We start from the raw sequence: 18,740 nt of genomic DNA on the forward strand, positions 1-18,740 counted from the left end.
GCCTCCTACGATGTTAAGAAGACATATTATAATCATATGCCTACATTTCACACCTCCTCAGTTCTGTGTTTTATGTTCTTCCTGAATTAAACTTATGATAAGTGTAACATATTTATCTAGCAATTTTCAGTTAAGTTCAAATAACATTATTACGAGAAACTATATCTAACATTACTGATGTCAAAAAAATAAATAAATAAAGATTTAGTAATATATATATATATATAGTATGTATATATTTTTCGCGAGGTTGTTGTAATGTGGTCTGTGACAGCTGTTAGAATAGTGCTGTACCCGTGTACAAGAAGCTGCAACTTTTGCTAAAAGTAAAATTAAGAAATCTATATAGTTCCAAGACATAGACAAGTATAAATTGAAGGCGTAAGTTACACAGGTTGTAGTTACTTTTAAGCTGTGCTTACCATTGCTATTTCATCCAAATTTTCTTGTGATAACTGAAAGAAGTAACATGCTTTTTGTACATACATGATACCATCATACGTAAGATGCGGCTACTTTTTTTTGATTATATTAGGCCTAACGTTACTGATATCAAACTAGAAATTAGTCGTGTTATTATTATTAATACGAAAAAATTATGAATATCCTAAATAGTAAAACTATTATTTAAATAAGAAAGTACAAGTGATACTACTATTAGTATTACTAAAGTCAGTAAGTTGTTTAACTTAAGTACTATTAATAACACTAGTCCTGCACAAGAATTAAGGATAAAAGTAGAAGTGTATAATCGAAATTAAAAATAAATATTAGATTATTATTATTATTACTGATTAGACTTTTTAGTGTAAACTATTAGTACTAAAGTTGTGGGCATACCTTGCACAACTTGTAACGCTGGTTGTAAATTAGGCCTGTTTGATATAAAAGTCACACAGGTCCTGCACTTTAATATCTTTAATAAGCATCTTTTATCTCTATTATTAGTATAAATATATCCTTAACTTCAGTATGGTACAACTTAAGTCTTAAGTTAAAGATCGATTGTGCTATTAAAGCTGGGCATAAATAAAAAAAAAAGGTATGTTCAGTGTCTCTTGCAAGTTTCATTTGTATTACTGCTATTGGCTATCAACATTTGTAATTCAAACTAGGCATGAATATTGAAACATGAGACTGTGAGGTTCCAAATGAGTATTTGATGCATATTTTTTGTATGCTAACAATAATGTGCTTTTACGGGTCTTCACAATGTAGCATAACAATAGTCGAAGTTTGTGTTGTGTTATTTTTTTTTTTTACATTTTCATAATTGAATATGTAGTAGAACTGGAATGTTTACCATGGAACATAACATATAACATTTGAAAGATAATAAGGGGCTCCTTGACTCATTGTGGTAGCCCTGTTAGTTTTATCAAACAACTATCTGCATCTAGCCTCAACTCCTCAAGTATTCATCAGACAATTCATTCCAAAGGCTAACCACCCTGTTTGAAAAATAAGATTATCATATTAAAGTTATTTGCTGACTAATTTTACTGTACCAAATCATAAATCTATTTTCCCTAGTATTAACACTATTCCATTTAATATGGAAAAAGATTACGTGTCAATTTTTTGTGCACCTTATACAATTTTGAACACTTCGATCAGATCCCCTACAACCCTTTCTTTCTCAATGAAAAATAATTCTAAGGACCTTAACTTGCCTTTGTTTGACCAGGAAATTCCCTAGCAGTCCCCCTTTTTTTTATGCCATTCCTAACAACTCAGTGTCCTTCTTAAACTTAAAAGTGGGAAGCCCAACACTGAACACAATACTTGAAATAAGACCTAACCAGAGATATGCAATGACACAATAACTTCATTTGTCATATATTCATTATTCCTGTAGATACAACCCCAAATCCTGTTTGTTTCCCACTGGCAATAACACACTGCCTGGAAGGCTTCAGAGACTGACTGACCAAAACTGCAAGATACTTTTCTTTCATAACTATTGACTGATTTTCATTAAGATGGTACTTATAGTTTAAATTAAGAGAGCCCATATCAATAACCTTATATTTAGATTGATTAAATGCCACTGATATGCCCGCTTTGCCAAATGATTCAAAACACCACCATCCAACTCTACCCATAATTTTAAGGTTATTAGCAAATGTGACTAATTTATTGACCATTCTGTTATCAGTATCATTAATGTATTCAGAGATTGCATTCACATAAAGTTCTGAGCTATATACAGAGGAAATTTTAATCAAGTGCAAAAAAACAGCATTGCATTTCTAAAACACAGATGTTACAAGGCCTATTGGTTCAAATTACAAGTGGTTTTATGTAATGCAATGTTAAAACAGTTCCACTGCTCCATATGTCCACTTAAAAAGCCAAAAAACCAAAACATCTAAATTTGTATTTCCAAAAACCATACAAGTTGGATAACAATGGGTGAATTAGACAGTAGAGATGACGTACATCTTTCATAAGGCTACATCTGTCAATTGAAAACTTAGTGTTGTCACTACAGTAAAACTAATATTATCTGATTAGACTGTGTTTTATTATTATTTATTCACTATTGTGTTTCAAAATTTGTAGGATAAAGCTATAATAATTAAAACTTTTATATTACAGAATAAATTGTTTTATTTAACTTTGATTTTTATTGAAGTTATTTTAGGACTATATGGTTAACGTTGATTACTCCAGAATACTTGATTATTATAGGGGAAGTCTTTTATTTCATGTAAGAAATACCGAAAACTTAGTTATAGTATTACACAGCTAAATTATTAAAAGTTAACGTGTATCATATCATCATCATAGAAATAAAAAGTGTGTTAATACTATATTATGAGAATAGACTTTTTAGTTTTCTTCTTATTCATTCCCTAATGGTTTCAAACCTTGTAAGATATAGCTATAATTATCAAAAAATGAATTTTGCAAAATAAGTTGATATTATTCTGATTTTTATGTTATTTTATCTTAAATGTAGGCTTCCTGAAGAATACCCAAAGTACTATGACAACCCAAGATCCTACTAATTTTAATTATTTGTTGTACTACTCTTATTACAGCTGAAGAATTGTGAGTTCTAAGTGTAAAGAAAATTCCAAATACAGAGGCAAATGGGGATGCAACTGTTTAGACACTGATGTAGCACGTCAGCAAAAGGTAAAGCTGTAGTTTATGGCGTGTTGGTTCAAGGACTTTCTTGTATGTGTTTAGTGATTTTCATGTATAGAATAACATATGAGTCATTTGGGAAAAAATGTCTTCACTTATGGTTGTTAAACTTACCATAAGAGTGCATTAAAATGACACACTAAGTAGGCAAACCACCAGTAAACTGTTGCATTGGCACCCATACAGAAGCATATAAATAGTTTCCTTAACAAAGCTTAAACAGTAAGTTAATGTTAGATGATTTTTGGCCAATATTTATGTAATTGTGAAAGAGGAAAAAATAGCAGACAACAAATTTCCGATGATGAAACTACAAAAAGCAAATGACTGTTTTACTTTTCTGAGGGTAGTTAATACACATACCAGGAGAAAAATATAGGCCATGATTGCAGAAACTTTTGTAGTACAAAAATTACAAAAAAGTGAATGATAGTCTGTACAGTGGTGTAATTATGGATGAAGCTATAAATATTATAGTTGACAAGAAGCTTATTATTATTTTTATGTGCACTGTGCTGAGGAAAGGAGATACAATACTGCATTTCTATCCAATATTGCAATAAATTCAGGATAATGCTGAGATCACTACTAACACTGTTCTGAACAATGTTAGTGCTAGCTTTTTAAACAATGTGTACACCAAATGCAAACCTACTTAAAAATTATTATGATCTGTGAAAATGCACATATCCTTTTCAAGCAATAAATGTTGTGTTTTCTTATCATTAGCTGACAGCACAGTAATTTTATACATTTGTGCAGACCACCTGATGAAAAACACATTACTTTTACTCTGTAATTTCAGTAATAGTAGTTAATTTACAAAAACAATTATATAAGTCATTTATGTAACTTGAACTGCATGGCTGCTGTGCAATTTTGCTTTTTATGCAGGATTAGTACTTACACACAGTTCAAAGAGCAATAAAACAAGAAAATTAAATGGAAATAGTTGTGAAAAAAGAGAGAGGACTGAATATTTTAAGATAAATAATTGTAACTGTTTGTTATGATCTGCAGTCATTCCAGAAAAAGACTAATATCAATTTACTTCATATTTTTTGTAGTTGCCACAAGGTTGGTCAAATGGATTGAATTGTAAAATGTTAGAGAAGAAGAAATAACAGATAAAGTATAAAGTTTCACTGAAAAACTTTTGATATTCATTTAAAAGGGATCTATAGGTTACGCAAATGAAATTTGAAACTCTAAGGTAGAAGAAAAGTATTTTACAAGACAATATCTTACCTGTACACAAAGAATAGCTATGTCCCTTGCACATCTGCCTTTGAGATTTGCATGCCACTAGGTTTGAGCTAAGTCCCACCTAAAATTTGTGTTTAACATGAACTATGTTGGTGCATGAGGATATCATTATGCGACAATAGCCCTCCACCAATAGGAGGGCAACACAACCTCCTTAAGCTCTTGCACTTGAAATAACTTCATTCTTTTTTTCTTGGCATTACCTTAAACAGATGTGTTAATTTTTTCAACTTTATGTTCAATTTACTGACATTTGTGGTCAGCAATGAAACTTATGTTTTCATTTTGTCAATGCTTTTATTTTAAAAACATTTAACATAAATGAATTCTCAAGTGATGTTTACTTCTAATTTTTCCTATGAAAGTTACTGAGTTATAAACACAAAAACTATTTCTGCTATGGCTTCTGGAGGCTCATTGGCTGTGTACGATGTTACATTCATTGTACAGCATGCTGTGGGTTCCTTCGTGCATCCTTAGTTTGTGAATGAACAGGAGGACGATGAATGAATTTAACCAACTGTTCATCCACCTATGCTTGCTTTGGGTACTGCCATTCCAGTTGGAAAAATTCTCAACTTTTCAATCCCTTTCTGGATATGATTTCTCAGGTATGTGCCTTTCTTTAGCTTGTGTCTTTTGATTCTTATTATTATTTACTGAGTGAAACCCATTCTTGGAATTACTTTGTCTAATATTAGAATTCGTGCTGATTCCTTTCTTGAACAACAACACACTCACATTTACATGCCTTGTCCCCTTGCATTCTTGATTTTTTGTCATGACTTTCAGCATTCTTCCTTTCCGTTTCTAGATTCTCAGTCTTTGGAATCTATTTTGCCTACTTGGGTAGCAGTTACTTGTACTGATTTTTACTCTCTAGTTCCCTGTTTTTGTCTTTTTCTCACCACCCTTCTATGTTCCCTCTCCTTTCTTCATCTTTTGTCTGAGGCACATCATCTTGCTCCAGAGGGCTATTATGGAGAGGTTTGTTCCCTTTTCTTTACTATCTTAGCCTAAATCGCTTCTACTGCTCTGTTCCGCCTTACTTGATTGCTCTGCTATTGGGACTCGTAGGGCTAGGATGCACTCCTCATTAATATACACCTGTCTGTCTTCCTTAATATCTCCAATATTTTCATCAAGCTCCCTTTCTTTGCCTGGACATCTCTGGGTGTCACTTCTCAATTTCGTCCTGCATGTGAGGTTCTATTGCTTTTGGGGACTCTGGCTTTCCTGAGACCACTCAGTCCTTTAATGTATGCACACATAAATGTTTGCAAGATCAGTGAAATCTTTCTTGGGATAATTGTCCTCAATTGCGAACCTCCCTCCTCCTTTCCCTGAGGATTTTTTTGGTGGCTAGACCATGCCAATATCATATTGGCATTCTATTATCATCCATGACCAGACCTTCATATCTTGGTTATGATCCACTTTGACATTTCCTTGGTCATTTCATATATTACCAGTCGAGGTGGCACATGCTCCAGGACTTTGCTATCAGGCATTGGACCTCCTCTTCTGGTTTCTTTCCCATTGAGTTTGTCTTGTCATTTGTCCTGTACTGGGAGCTTTGAACCTGATAGCAGATTGCTTTTCTTGGCTGAACTGTATTCTGTCTACAGTGTGGTTTTTCCACGTGCACACCCTTTAGTTTTTTGCTGGTTTTGCTCTCTGTTTGACATGTCTTTCATAGATGCCCTTGTCTCTCTTTTCAACTCCAATACTCCTCTTTTCTGGTCCTCTGTTCCTCATCCTTTGACTCTAGCTGTTGATCTTCTCAGTCACGACTGGTCTTAACTTTTGCTGTTTGTCTAGCCTCCTCTTCTTGATATGTAACACTTTTTCTTGGGCTCATCTGATGGCAACTTTTGGTTTGCTCAGCTGTGGTTTCCTTTACTTCTTTAATTGGCATCCAGACCTCACCTTCTTCTACCCAGTGCCACCTCTCTTTTGCTTCCATCTCACATGTACCCTTTTTTTCCAGGTGTATCATCTTTTCTTCTCTACATGTGGGATTTGTCCTGTCCATCATCCTTAGGGCTGGACTCTCAGATTGTGTAGCCTTTTTTTATCCCATTGTTTGTCCATCAATGTAAATGGAATTTTTTTGCCATTGTTTTATCTGCCACTCTCTTCCTCCCAGTTATTTGACTATGACCCACCTTTTTGCCTTATCACTTGGTTGTTTGACCATGATTTGTTGTTCTCTACCATTGCTGGTTATCAGGTAGTCATATCCAATACGTTTTGCCTTTCCATTTACCACAGGGTGTTTTCTTCCTCTGTTCTCTTCAATGTTCTGATCCTTCCTTCTTCACCAACCCCCTCACCCAAATCCCATGCCTAACTGGAATATTGATGTGATGTTACATGCTTTCATATTCCTGTTCAAACTGCTGACTTCTTGCTCTTTCTACTGCTTTTTTATGACTTATTTTCTTTTCCCCAATGATTGTTGTTGTTTGGATATCTATGCTATTGATGCTTCTCATACGCTATTCCACTGTACCTTTTTACTTCCCTACCTGGATCATTTTTTCTTCCTCTACCTTCAGCTTCTTGGGAGGGTGACCATTTTCTCCTAACTCTCTTCCTCCTCTCTGTTTCACCTCTATGCTCATTCTCATCTGGACTGTTTGGTGTTGCTTGGCATGAACTTCTTCCTCTGAAGTTTCCACCATTGTCTGTTTCTATCCTAGGACCCCTCTTCATCCATGGACCTCTTGCCTTTTAACCTTACCAGTTGCATCTGGCAGCTCTTACAATTGGTGTATTCTTTTCTGAATGTGGATGATCACAGGCTCTTTCACATTTTGTTGTATCTTTTTCATCTCCTGCTTCACTCTCTTGCTTCTCATTTTTACTGGCCTTTGAATGATATACTCCAGGCAGGCATGTGACCAAATCCACACAAGTTCATCTCTTATTATATTCATCATTATATTGAATCACTGAGCTATTTCATCTCCTGCAGGAGTTTGACCCCACACCAGTCACCATTCTTCAGTTGACCCACTTTCCTTAAGTATGTTTCTTTTTCTCTCTTTCTCTTTGTCTAAGAGGATCCTGCCAGGTGGCTGGTGTTACCTCTCCAATATGCTTATTTCCCAGATTCTGTATAAGGCCACGGGTAAATGAAAGCCCTGAACTCATCCGCCCTGGCCCTACCAGTGCTCACTATCAAGATGGGGTGTTCAACAAGACCAGTAAAGGTATACTTGTGGTATACAAAATTACTCAATTGCCCAATTCAGACTGTGCCATTACATGGATTGTCATGTATAAAGCCATCACCAGGAAGTGACTGCCTGTTTTATGGGCTTGTGCTTGCTGGCTTTTAAATATAAGGTTTAGTGTCCACCCATTGCATTGTCTCTAGTAAAAGACTTTTCTGGCATTGATGGGGATTCATGCACTTCTCTGGATCTCTGCAATGTGAATTCCCTCCTTCTTTTCTTCAAGGAGCATTGAAGACCCTTTCCACTTACTAGCTCTTAACAACTGGGGAGGTGGACCTTGGAGAGTTTCTTGCTGATTGGGCTCAGCACAGCATGGTGAGAGGTAGAGCAGTGGTGATACTATCAGTGTATTGCAGATCACCCCCAAACAGCTAGTGTACCCTCCTTCTGTAGCCTGAGTCTATCCAGTTAAGTCAAGGTGAGCTCACCTCACATGATCTAATCGTGCCTTAACCACTTGTAATTTGTACATGATTTTGTACAGATGCAGAACAGTGGCTGGTTTTGAGGACATTATAATCTAAAACCATTTGTTGTTGTTTTCTAAAGTGGTTGGTTTTGGCACAGGTGAAGCTAATGTTGTGAATGAAAGAAATGCAGGAGTTTGAGTGATTTAAAATTTATTAACCCAAATATGGTTCAGATTTACTGCTCTTTCTATTGAGTTGCTATACTTGCATCTGATTCCCTACAAAGAGGTTATATATAGATCATTGGTTTAGCCACATTTGGAGTAATGTGTTCAGTTTTGGGCTCCTTACCTTAGAAAGGACGTTGAATTATTGGAAAGGGTTCACAGAGTAGGGCTACTAGGATGATACCTAAGATGTAAAGGTTATTTATTATATGAGAATAGATAAAGATGTCTCAAATTATTTTCTCTTTTAAAAAAAAATAGTTGTTTAAAATTGTTGAGAAATTGATAGTGACATATTGTCTTTTTTTATTACTTAATGTTAAGAATGGTAGGACTAAAGGACACAAATATAAATAATTTTGGCAGTATAGGTATCATCTTCAGCTAAAACAGTTTTACTTTTCTAGCTGTGTTATTGGCCTTAGGAATGGGATGTCTTTGGATGTGGTGGAAGCAGTAAATTGGAGGGAGTTAACAGAAGGCTTGATAAATATTTGATTGTTAAAGGCTGGCTTTGAGTTTTTTTTTCTATAGTGGATAGGACAGCCTAGGTTCCTTGTTGTCCTTAAATGTTATGTTTTGGATGTAACAACAGTAGTAAATACAACTCTAGTATTAGGCGAAAAGCCTTGTTAGCATTGGATATGGTATAGTGTAGATGATATAACATTTTCTTTGTTTTCACTCATGGCTCTTATAAGAACAATAAGGCCTGAAGTTATTAGTTTTTGATGATACTATTCAACTGATGTTTTTGATGAGACTGACTTGACAAAAATGAGGTTTGAGACTGACTAAATGCAATGTTCCATAGCATTTACCCAGAGCAACATATGCTACCTACATGACTTGTCATCATCATTACAACATAGATAGGGCCATAACCTCTTGAAATAACTTGAAAAACTGTTAAAGGACACTGTTGTCGATATGTAACATTGTACAACATCTTCCCCATGCAGTAACAGGTGTCATCCATTTCAAAGAACAACAAAGAAGCAATGATAGTTTTAGAACAAAATCAACTGAACAACTTTTTGACTAGATATTATGTGAAACCTACACAAGATAAAAACACGTGGTATAGTTGTGTACCACATTTCTGATACTTTGCTATAATTTATTTTCCATGATTGATGTTTGTTTTATCTGAAGTTATTCAAAGTTGCTTGTTTTCTTTCTCCTCAAGATAACCAATGAAACAAGGAACAATTTCTATTGTTAGATGTTTATGTATCAAAAAACCTTTTTATCTACCGATACAGTCACTGAATTTAAAGGTGGCACTATACTTTGGTATATTATTTTACAATTCCTCTTATTTGTGTAAAAAAGAAAAAATGTCCAAAAGTGGAAACTCATACATTCAAAAATATTCTGAACACATTTCAAGGTATATCCAGTGTTATTTTCTTTACATTTTCATATTTACTAGACTGTGTTATTTGTGTTAGAGCTGGTTTATTAGTTTTTCCTTAGGGTCAAAGTATGAATGTTGTGACCTTTTACAGAGTTACGTTAAACATTGAATTAGATAACTATTATGAATGTATATCAACAAATTTCACATCAAAATGTAGTTTATAATTCAAAATTTTTATATTATCTAACTTTAATTTCTTAATTTTAAAAGGAAATATGTAGAAGAATTTTTAGTATACACTTCTCTCTGTCATATGATGTGTTTGTTATCTGTGTTCTCCTAATTTAGAGTTTATAGCTTTAATAATATGGATTTTAGAGTGTACAAATAACTAAAAACATCAATTACATACTTGCATGCAAGAATATAAAAGTTTAACCTCCTACCTTTAAGATTTGCTGAGATGTTAAACTTGTAAAACCCACCAGAAAAGCCCCTTATATTTTTCCATGTCTTTCAAGACAGTTATATAATCACATAAACTTAGTTGATAACCATGTTTGTAATGAATAGAAAGAAATTCTCCTCTACAAAAAACCTATTACAGTTGTTTCTATTTTTCAGGTGTGTGTACAGTTGGACTTGAAATATTTGTATGTGATAGTTGTTTTTTGACTGAGCAAATTACAGAATTTTTTAACCTATTTATGACTTAGTTATAAAGTCAAGTAAATTATAATAGAATTTGGACATTTTATTTTAGTGATTGATATACTTTTTTCTGTTCTCTAAGATGCATATTTGAAAGCAACATGAATTAGTTTTTGACAATGAACTTAATGAGAAAAAATTAGGGTTCATGAAGAATGGTCTCTGTCTGGCTTCTCAGAGAAGAAAGCTATAATCATGAAGCAAGTGTTAAATTTGTTGTTTTTATGCATATTTTTTGTATCTTTTTAACAAAATTAACTAAAATGTAAAAAGTAAAAACTTTTTGGTTTACTTGAAAAAACTTCTCTAAAATAAAATGTCTAAAATTATGCTAACATGATTGTTTGATCACTTGCACATGTGAAATTTGACATTAGCTTACAAGCTGTTACATAAGCTTCCTATTGTAAACATGTAATAAGCTCTGTTTTATTTTCTTGCACAGTAATGAATGTAAAACTCATAATAAAATTAAAATGTGTTCAAAAGGAAGACAAAAGTTTTATTAGTTTTATAACATTTTAAAACTTTCATACATTGTGCATTGATGCTTTTGATATAGTTAGGGTAGGCAAATAAGAGAGAAAATATAATTTTTAACAAAAAAATTGATAATCAGTTAGGAGGTTCTAGTGGTTATGCAAATAAATTTATGGAAAACTGTAAGATTAAAATACAGTAAAGGCTTCAGAAAGTCTGATAAGGTACTTAGCTGTTCTCATTCAGTGCTGCCCTCTATATGCAGATATTTTCTTTATACATGCCACAAGCCTATGCTTCCCCCCTCTTGTTGGAATTAGTACATTCCAACGTGTGTCTCGTGCAAATCATCATGTGTTATCCATTAACCAATAGTAGCATAGTATGCTCACATGACTCTACACTCCTCTACCGAACCTTCACTTCTCGTTTGGCAGTACTTGAGTTCAGATGTCTTTATTTTTGTTCATTACTTCTCGAAGTGGTTTAACTTACTTTAATTTCTTTTGGCATTAGTATGCCTTGTCCACCTTGCTAATCATAGGGTGGACTGTCCATATCTGGACCAACAATTGTTGGTTCAGTTTAGCTTGTTTGGGTGGGGGGCGAGACCTGAATCTCCCCTTCATTTTACCTGTGCCCAGTATTCCTGTGTTTGTCTTACCCTGATGACTCTTTTGCATCACCTTTCCTCAGTCCTATTCTATCTGAGGTTCTTTTTTTCTGGAGAAGTCCTCTTCCTCTTCACTTCCACATTGGCCCACCTCTCATCTTCATTTCTGGCCCTGCAAACATGGTTTATTTGTTATTGGAACCTTTTGGGTCGTGATACCATATTGTAATGGACCTGGCTCCTCACCTATGAAACCTTTGGATGGTCCTGTTTTTGAGACGTTTCATGTTTAACATGACCCCGGAGTCTTTGGAGTCAAGGGTAGCTCTCATCTGGTGGTCCATTTGTCTCAGTCAGAGCCGAGCGTGGCACCGAATCCTGTCTCCTGACCCTCCCATTTCCATCTCTTGCCTGTTCCTCCTTCCTGCAGTGCCCTTGTTCTTCATTCTTTTATGACTATGCTTGGTACACCAATTATGGTTTTGATGATACCTGGTGGGTTTGGGTCCTGTGGAAGCTCGTTTGGTGACCTTCATTTATCAGTAGAGCCTTTTCATTTCCAAAGTTTGGGTTCACCAACTTTTGTCAGAAGGATTCATTATACCTTTTCTTACCCTTCCTCCCTTTTCCTGCATACCTGTTTCCTTTCCTCCTCCTTGGGATCCCTTGTCATGCCAGCATCTATTTGAGGTGGTGCAAGACCTCCTCACACAACAGGCTATCGGACCTGCTCCATGTGGTTCAGGAGGGTTTTACTCCCACCTGTTTGTAGTTCCCAAAATGATGGGACTTGAGGCTGGTCTTCCACCTGTCCTGTCTCAGTCAATATGTTCACACTGCACACTTTGGTGGGCTTTTTCTTTGGGTCTTTGGATGATCAAGATGGATATCTCTAATGCTTTTTTGCACATTCCCATATCGGAGCATTCTTGTCCTTATCTTCAGTTGTCCGTATTGGGGTGGTGTGCTAATTTCACACCCTACCATTCAGTCTGGCTTTATCAGGTGGTGTCAACCTTCGATCTACAACTTCATGCCCTGGGGTTGCCCTTTCACTTTTCCATGGATGACTGACTTCTTCTCGCTCGTTCCTAATTAGAGTCAGCCTGTCATACTTATCAGCTTCTTCTCAAAGGTGCTCGGGTGGGCTGGTTGATCAAATTGGAGAATTCCTTCATTCATCTTACCCAATACCTCATTCATCTGGGTGTTTTCCTCAACACCCATCTCAGTTGTGCCCTACCTTCTCCTCTCTGGCTCTGGTCTATGGAACTATCTGTTTAGAATGTCCTGCCTACTTCTTCACTTTCTACTCTCGAGGTTCTATCACTCTTGGGGATATGGTCTTCTATGACTTCTCTCATACTCCTCAGTCGGGCTCATATGCGATCCCTTCAGTGGTCCTCCACGACCAATGGAACCTTGCTCTGGATCCCTTGGATGCTTCTATAACCTTTCCTTCCTACATTGTGGATGATCTCTGATAGTGGTTGGACAAAGCTCATACATTGGCGGGTATCCTGCTTCTTTCTCTGCAGCCAAAATTACATCTGTTCATGGATGCATTCCTTCAGGGCTGGGGTGTGTGGGTCAATCACAAGGAGGCTTCTGGTTGTTGCTTTCTGCGGAATGTTCTCTTCATATCAATGTCCTCGAACTCCTTCCCATCTCCAGAGATCATCTGGTCATGATCCATTCCACAATTCAACAGTGGTGGCTCACATTATTCACCAAGGTGGTACCCAGTTAAGATTCCTACGTTTTTTAACATTGGATCTTCTCTCTGGGCCTACGACCATCACAGCCATTTGATGACAATTCACGTACCAGTTGCTTTCAACCTTGTAGTGGATCGTCTTTCTCGACCCAACCGGGTTTACCAAAGGTTTCAGCCTCCTTGATATCGGGCATCCCTATCCCATAATTCCTGTTTTTCCCGTTACTGCTGGGTCTTTCTTTTCCTTGTCATTTTAATCCCTTCTTTTTGGATCCGTTGGCTGCCTAGGTGTCTGGTACTTTCGGATTGGGACATTAATGTGATACTCCATTCCCTTATTTTACCTCCATTTGAACCCATTGCCTCATGCTCTTTGTTTCACCTATCCCTACGGTGTATTTCCTTCTCCTCCTGGCCTATGGCTCCGTTACTCGGATCTGTTCGCTATCGACATCACTTGCACATTGTACCACAACCTATCTTCTCTTTTATCTGGATCGTTCCTCCTTCCCCAAACCTCGGGAGCTCACGAGGGTAACACCTCCTTTTCACCATTTCCCTTCCCTCTATTTCTCATCTCTACCTTAGTCCTGATCCGGATAGACTTCTATGCCCGTCATTGTTATATTGCCATGCGCCTTCCTTCAGGGGCTCCTGTTCCCATCTCTTAATCTTGTGGCAACCCTCATCCTCTCGAGATCTTTCTTCCTTTACACTTACCATTTGGGTTCGTCATTTAATCCAGTTGGCTTTTTTCCTCCTTGTCCCCTTCTCAATGGGCTTTGTTCAATGTTACCTCACATCAAATCCGAGACCTCGCCTTTTTCCTTACTTCTTGTCTTCATCAGTTTATGGAGGAGATTCTGCAGTTGGCCATGTGTACCACCCCTCAGACGTTCATCTCCTGTTACATCATGTTGCAGTTTCTGTTTCCTTGGGGTATCGACTACCACCTGTGGCTATACTTTGGACTTTTATGTGACTATAACACTAGATAAGTCTTTATTAACGCTTTCTTTTCTTTCAGTGGCCTTTGCTTCAAATTTTATCTCTTGAATCCTGCACTGTGGCGCCTGAACAGGTATTCTTTAACTTAAAATTTACACTGTAATCCACATTAACTTGCACTCTCTCATCCATAGCTCTGCATGGTCACTGTAGAGATTGAGTGTTCCCCAAGATCACTGAAAGGTAATCTACCTCACGATAGTTACTTCATAAAGATGTCCATTCCGGATCATACCTGCCATGTCTTGAGTGAATAACTTGGTTTGATCTGCTTTTCAAAATAGGGTATTGTGGTCACGCATTGCACTGTCTCCGGTGATGATGTTCATCTGGACTGTCCAATGCACTCTCACCACCATCTTTGAATGGTCCATGGGAATCCTTGCTACTTTCCAGTTCCAAGCTGCTGGGGTGGTTGAACATTCAGGCAACCTCCAGAATGGGTTTCACTAACAAGTTGGCTATAACCATTCAGTCGAGAGTAGGTGGTGGTGTTCTGCTGGTGTGGATGCGAAGTGGTCTCCAAAGGAGTTGATCCATCACACATCTAGTTTCCTCCTTTTGATTGGAAGCCCTCGTCGTACCTTCACATGGATGTCAGTTCGCAGCATTGAGGTGTTGAATTTGAGTGAATTAACCAACATGAGTCCTTGCACAAGTTGAATCCAACATCTTGATGCCAGATGGCCAGTCCCGGATTACTCTAGGGTGATGATCCTTGTGTAGTACCCAGGAATTGGAGCAGATCGTAATCCCCAATTCTTGGGATGTAGCTGAAGACAGTATTATCCTCATCCTACCCATACTATATTCCAACAGGGGGGAGCAGAAGGCTTGTGCCATGCGTAAAGAAAAAGTTTGCGTGATTTGGGTAGCACTGAATGAGAATAGCTAATCTTGTGATAGGAGGTAAGTACCTATTGGAAGTATATTTTCAGTAAAGGAAAATTATAACTTTACAGACAAACCTTTAATAGAAATATTTTATTAAACAAGAGGGAATCCTCAATAGGCATGGCAGTTGAAATTCTTTTAGGCAAGATTAGAGTAAATTAATCTAGGAGACATTTTTTTCATTTCTGTTAGCTATATTTTTGTTTTCCAACAATACCAAGTATGGGGGTGCAAGTATACCTGATTCATTTTTATTACTCATCAGAATCTCTACCAGCCTACCCTCAAATTGAAATTCTTTTAGGCAGAATTAGAGTAAATTAATCTATGAGACCTTGGGCATGGTCAAATAATCAATTGAAAGGGTTTGACTCCTGAAGTCCAAAACTATAATTAGATCTGAAATTGATCAAGAGATGACAGAGCTATGAACTAAAAGATTGTATTTGAAAAAAATAAAATAAAACAAACCTCGGAGCCATTCTATGAGCAGCTATATCGTGGCTAAAAATCTAATATTTTGTATACGGTAGACTTATAATGTTTACAAATTTTTTTAAAATTTCATTAAAATACACTTAGTAAATTCAGAACTATAATAAATATAGTGAAAACCACAGTAAATGGAACAAATTGTCGCACATTTGTTCTATTTATTGTGGTTTTCATTTACTACTTGAACAGTATTGTGTTATTTTATTACTGTAGATATGCTTAGCTTCATGGTTCTAAGGTAATATCCCATCATTCCAGTCAATTTAAACTTATGTTTATAATACTTTTGTTTAATTTTATTCCTTTATACCCTTTGTGAGCCAACCTGATTTTTTACTTGCAGCCACCTTTTTTGTCTATAAGGAATATGCCTATCATGAATGTTTAAGAATGTATTTTGAATATTCTTCCAAAATTGACCAGTATCTCCAACCAATTCAATTGCTCAGTTTACAACAATTAATTCTTGTTTCATTTCTTCAAAATTTGCTTTTTTGAAATTTGTAATCAAAATCATCTTGTTCTTTTTAAATATATGCAGCAACACATCAAATCTAATTGAGCAATGATCAGTTACACCCAGGTGTTCCCCAGTATCTACTCTATTACTATTTTTCTTACTATAAGTTAACAATAAATCTAAATAGCATTGATCGTTGTTAGTTCCATTACTAATTGGTAAAGTCATCCTGAAGAGTTTCTAAAAACTTGTCTCACTCATGATTTGTTTCTTAATTTTCACCTTCTATATGCCTAAAATTAAAACCTCCCATAATCGTAACCTAATGAACAGTTGAATTTTCTATCTCATTGTAAAGTTTCTCATTAATTTCATCAGTATCATTTGGTTGCCCATAACAAATTCCCACTAAAAACCTCCTACCCTTATAATCACTAACAGAAACCCAAATAGATTCAGCCTTATTGCTATTAGCTTTGATATTCTCAGCTTGAGCTAGCTGTAACTCATACTTTACATATAAAATCACTCCCCCATTTTTTTAGTTCTCTATCCCTGTTAAACAACCTATAAACTTGTATTCCAAAGAATTTGTTAGATCAAAATTATCTACATTCAGCTAGGTTTCAATTATTCCCACTCTATCAAAATCTTCTGTTTCAACCAGTGCCCAAAAGTCATTCATTTTATTTCTCATACTTTTAGCATTACAATAATAACAGTTTAGCCTACCATTAAAACTACCTTTGTACCTTGTTCCTACACTATACCCCTCTCTCCATCTTATTTTTCTTTCATTATTCTGGCCTTCTCCACTGTCTAATTCCAGTTTAAAGTGGCCCTTGCAAACCAGTCAGCCCCTACCATATTTAACTGTAAACCATCCATTCTAAAAATATCCCTTTTTTCCACTAAACTGATCACACAAATCCAACCATCCAATCTGCTCTTTGTTACATGTTAACCCATTAACTGCCGTGGCCATTTTGTCTTATTGTGAGGGCAAAATCATATTTGTGAATTGAAAAAATTATAGAGAACTTAACTTTTATTGGATTCAGATTTTATTTTTGTAAACAGTAGCATAACATTTAATTATTTGTACAAAATTGTATTATTTAATGAAGTTTAAAGAGAAATTTAATAAAAAAATCCCAAAATACCTTTGAGGCTATAAATAAGTGCTCTTTAAGAAGAAAATTGTTTTTTAATTTTCAAAAAAATTTTCTTCTTAAAGATCACTTATAGAGAACTTATCTTTTATTGGATTTTGGATTTTATTTTTGTAAATAATAGCATAACATTCAATTGTTTGTCTTAAATTGTATTATTTAATGAAGCTTGAAGAGAAGTTTATTAAACAAAATCCCAAAATACATTTGAGAATATAAATAAGCACCCTCTAAGGAAAAAATATTTCAGTATTTTTTAAATTTTTTCCTTGCACTTCAGTGCTTGTCCTGCCATCTGTGATTGGTATCCAAACCTTTTTCTAGTCTGTTTTCTTTATAAAACAGCATCTGGGCATGTTAAACCTCAGTTGCAAAACTTTTAGCCTAGTTGAAGGTGTCAATTTCAGTACCATGTTATTCCAATCGCTGTATTTCACAGTTGACAAATCATAGGATGATAAGGAAAGCACATGACGAAACGTTGTTCTCTAGATTTTACAGTATGAACATGGGTAGTGCTTATTATAGTAACTGCCATTTTATGTAGAGGTTGTGTTTAGTATTGGTCAATAGTACTTTTTTATAAGCCTTAGAAAACTTGCTTTGGGAAAAGCTGCATGGGATATATGTGACTTTTATTATTTTTCTATAGTAGCTAAGTCATGCTGTATCGTATATGTATTTATATTAATCATTATATTGAAAAATTAACTCAAAATAGATACATTTTTTAGGAAAGAAGTTGATCCATGATTGTTAGGGTTAAGAGCTATCGAGTGGCGAGTGCAAGGTCTTTACATGAATTAGGCTTAGCACTTTGAACTGAAACAGTTCGATTTTTTATATTTTTTTGCATTTAAATTAGTAGTTTTAAGTTCAATAACTCAGCATAATTTTATCTTTAGTTCATAATAATAATAATAATATGATTCAGTATTTAGAATGTAATGTGATTTGTATGTAATACTACTAGTACCAGTCCCACTTATGAATTTTATATTTTTCCTTCTTACTATCTTTACTTTGTATTAAGACCCACACTTCTGTTGTTGTTGCATTAGAATTAAAACAGTCTAACTGATACATATAAAGTTTATTCTGATATTTTGCAAATGGTTTAAAACTCGGTGTACAAGTGACAACAATAAAACCCATATGTTGGTTATAAAACAGACTAAATATATTTGTCTCAATAATACAGAGGAAGCTATAACATTCTCACAGTTGGGGTCTCAATACACTGACGAGCTTAAGTTTCGAATTCCAACATAAATCTTGCTTATAATGAAAGGAATGTGACCAGGACTAATCTTTTAAGTGCAGTTAAGTAATTTTCTTTGTAATTTATGGTATCTGTATCATTTGGTGATCTCTTCTAACAGGATGTATCAAGTAACAAGGGGTCAGGCTCAGGCGGTGTTTATTGAAACCACCTGTACTATAAACTGTTACATACATTTGTTAGTAGTGACAATTAGTTTTGTCTCTATTCTGAAACAACATACAAGGACATATATTGAAAT

At 35.4% G+C, this 18,740-nt stretch overlaps 1 protein-coding gene across 2 annotated transcripts in view; it reads left to right on the forward strand.

The window, feature by feature from the left end:
* Positions 1-260: 260 nt before the first annotated feature.
* Positions 261-18,740, forward strand: part of LOC106461087 (tyrosine-protein kinase JAK2-like) — a 195,096-nt gene continuing 176,616 nt past the window's right edge. The window contains exons 1-2 of one of the 2 annotated variants that reach the window (XM_013920877.2): positions 261-381; positions 3,048-3,144. The gene's annotated coding sequence lies outside the window, so the exon portion shown is untranslated. Of the gene's footprint in view, positions 382-408; positions 502-3,047; positions 3,145-18,740 lie in introns of those variants that run through there. The other variant, XM_022387962.1, reaches the window with a different exon arrangement.

The sequence above is a fragment of the Limulus polyphemus genome, unplaced genomic scaffold (assembly GCF_000517525.1).
Source record: "Limulus polyphemus unplaced genomic scaffold, Limulus_polyphemus-2.1.2 Scaffold895, whole genome shotgun sequence".
Classification (NCBI taxonomy): domain Eukaryota; kingdom Metazoa; phylum Arthropoda; class Merostomata; order Xiphosura; family Limulidae; genus Limulus; species Limulus polyphemus.